This window comes from Myotis lucifugus, unplaced genomic scaffold (genome assembly GCF_000147115.1).
Source record: "Myotis lucifugus unplaced genomic scaffold, Myoluc2.0 scaffold_437, whole genome shotgun sequence".
NCBI classification, from domain to species: domain Eukaryota; kingdom Metazoa; phylum Chordata; class Mammalia; order Chiroptera; family Vespertilionidae; genus Myotis; species Myotis lucifugus.
The window spans coordinates 656,665-659,481 of NW_005871485.1; the positions used below are offsets into that span (position 1 = coordinate 656,665).

The 2,817-nt window shown below is 34.1% G+C and overlaps 1 protein-coding gene and 1 pseudogene across 4 annotated transcripts in view; one reads left to right on the forward strand and one right to left on the reverse strand.

Moving 5' to 3' along the window:
- LOC102433524 overlaps positions 1-1,840 on the reverse strand; it is a 3,291-nt pseudogene extending 1,451 nt beyond the window's left edge.
- The window catches only part of UVRAG (UV radiation resistance associated), a 274,963-nt gene that overhangs the window by 118,014 nt on the left and 154,132 nt on the right, over positions 1-2,817 (forward strand). The gene's annotated exons all lie outside the window — the stretch shown is intronic.

Genomic DNA, 2,817 nt, shown 5'->3' on the forward strand with positions numbered 1-2,817 from the left:
ATTAGTTGACTATACAGTGGGGCCTTGACTTACAAGTTTAATTCATTCTGAGACCGAGCTCGTTAAGGAGCTCGTTAACTCAAATTACTCTGTCAACTCAATGCAAAAAATTGGCCAAGAGACAGCTGGTATCTCAAAAAACTCGTTAGTCGGGACACTTGTAAGTCAAGGCCCCACTGTATTTTGTGTGTGCCTATTTCTGGACTCTCTATTCCATTTCATTGATTTATTTTTGTCTATATAACACTGTCTTTATTACTGTAGCTTTATCCAATGTCTTGACATTGAATAGTGTCAGTCTTCCAACTTTATTTTTCTCCTTCAGTATTGAGTTGGCTATTCTGTTTTTTGCCTTTCTATATAAACTTTATCATCAGTTTGTTGATATCCACAAAATAATTTGCTAGGATTTCACTGAATGTATAGATCAAATTGGGAAAATTTGACATCTTAATAATGCTGTTTCCTATTCATGAACATGGACATCTCTCGATTTATTTGAATCTCTTTGATTTCTTTTATCAGACTTTTATAGTTTTCTTTAGATAGATTTTGTACATTTTTTTAGGTTTGTACCTAAGTATTTCATTTTTTATGCTAATGTAACTGCTGTTGTGTTTTTTAATTTCAAATTCTAATTGTTTCTTGCTATTATATAAGAAAGCAGTTGACAAAAAAAGCAATTGACTTTTATGTATTAACCTTGTATCATGCAAACTTGCCACAATACCTAATAAGTTCCAGGAGGTTTTTTTAAAATATATTTTTGGAAGGTGGGAGCTTGATTTTGTGGAATTTTTCTGCATAGACAATCACATCACCTGTAAGCAAAGGTGATTTCATTTTTTCTTTCCTAATCTGTATAGCTTTTATTTACTTTTCTTGCCTTGTTGCATAACTAGTACTTCTAGTACTTAATGGAGTGATGAAAGAGGACATCCTTGTCTTGTTCTCCAACTTAAAGAGAAAGCATCTGGTTTCTCACTATAAGTATGATGTTAGCTGTAGGTTTTTGGCAAATGTTCTTTACCAAGTTGAGGAAGTTCTCTTTTATGCCTAGTTTGCTGAGAGTCTGTATTACAAATGGGTGTTGATATTTGTCAAATATTGTTTCAGCATCTATTGATATGATTATATGATTTTTCTTCTTTAGCCAGGTTCATGTGGTAAATGCCATTAATTGATTATTGAATGTCAAACCTCCCTTGCATACCTAGAATAAATTCCATTTGCCCATGGTATATAACTCTTTTTAAAAATTTTTTCTATTGATTTCAGAGAGGAAGGGAGAGGGAGGGAGAGATAGAAACATCAATGATGAGAGAGAATCATTGATTGGCTGCCTCCTGCATGCCCCACACTGGGGGTTGAGCCTGCAACCTGGGCTTATGCCCTAAGACTCAAACCATGACCTCCAGGTCATAGGTCAATGCTCAGCCACTGAGCCATGCCAGCCAGACTGTGGTGTATAATTCTTATACATTGTTGGATTTAATTTACTATAATTTTGTTGAAGGACTTACATGTGAGATATTGATCTATAATTTTCCTTTCTAGTCATGTCTTTGTCTGGCTTTGGTATTGGGTGTTGCTGGTCCTCATCGAATGAATTAGGAAGTTCTTTTATGTTTTGGATAAGATTTTAAAGAACTAGCATTATTACTTAAATATTTTCTAAAATTCACTAGTGACACTTTCTGGACCTGTGCTTTCTGTTTGGGAAGATTATTAATTATTGTTCTAAAAATATATTCATTATCTGTTTCTCCTACAGTGAGTTTTGATAGATTGTCTTTCAATTAATTGGTCCGTTAATCTAAGTTACCAAATTGGTGGGCATAGAGTATTCGTTTAATGTCCATGGAATGAGTTGTGATGGCTCCCTTTCACTTCTCATATTAATAATTTATATCTTCTCTCTTTTTTCTTGATTAGCCTGGCTAGAGTTTTAACAGTTTTATTGACCCTTTAAAAAAAAACAGCTCTTGGTTTCATGTATTTTATTATTTTCTCCATTGAATTTACTCTTTTTGGGGTTCACTAACATTTTGAATATGTAGATTTATTTCTTTTGCCTAATTTGGGAAGTTGTAACCATTATTTTAATGAGTACTTTTTTATTCCTGCCCTCTTTCTTCTTTCTTTCTGATACTTAATAACAAATGTTAGATCTTTTGGTGTAGTTCCACAGATCCTCAAGGCTCTGTTCATTTTTTACAGTTTATTTTCTCTCTGGTGTTTAGATTAGACAGTTTCTATTCTATCTTTTAGCTTAAAGATTCTTTTCCCTATTTTCTTACATCCTGCTCTTGAGTTCATTTACTGAGTTTTTTGTGTGTTATTTTTTGTTTTACCATTTCTATTTGATTCTTTATATCTTCAATTTTTTTTTACTAATACTTTCTGTTTCTTTGTCAAGATGTTCTATTTTTTTTTTTCAGTTTTTTCAAACATGTCCTTAATTGCTAATGAAGGAAGCATTTTAATGATGGCTGCTCCCAGGTCTTTGTCAGATAATTTTGACATTCTGTCATCTTAGTATTGGCATCTATTGATTATCCTTTTTCATTTACTTTGACATCCTTCTGGTTTTGGTATGAGTGATTTTTTATTTAAACTTACACATTTTGGGTATCTATACTAATAAAAGGGTAATATGCTAATTAGACCGGGAGACCTTCCGAACGTCTTTCCGGACAAAGCCATGGTGGTAGGGCTGAGGCAGAGGTGGTTAGGGGTGATCAGGCCAGAAGGGGAGGGCAGTTGGGGGTGAGCAGGCTGCCAGGGGGGCAATTGGGGGCAATCAGGCCGGCAAGG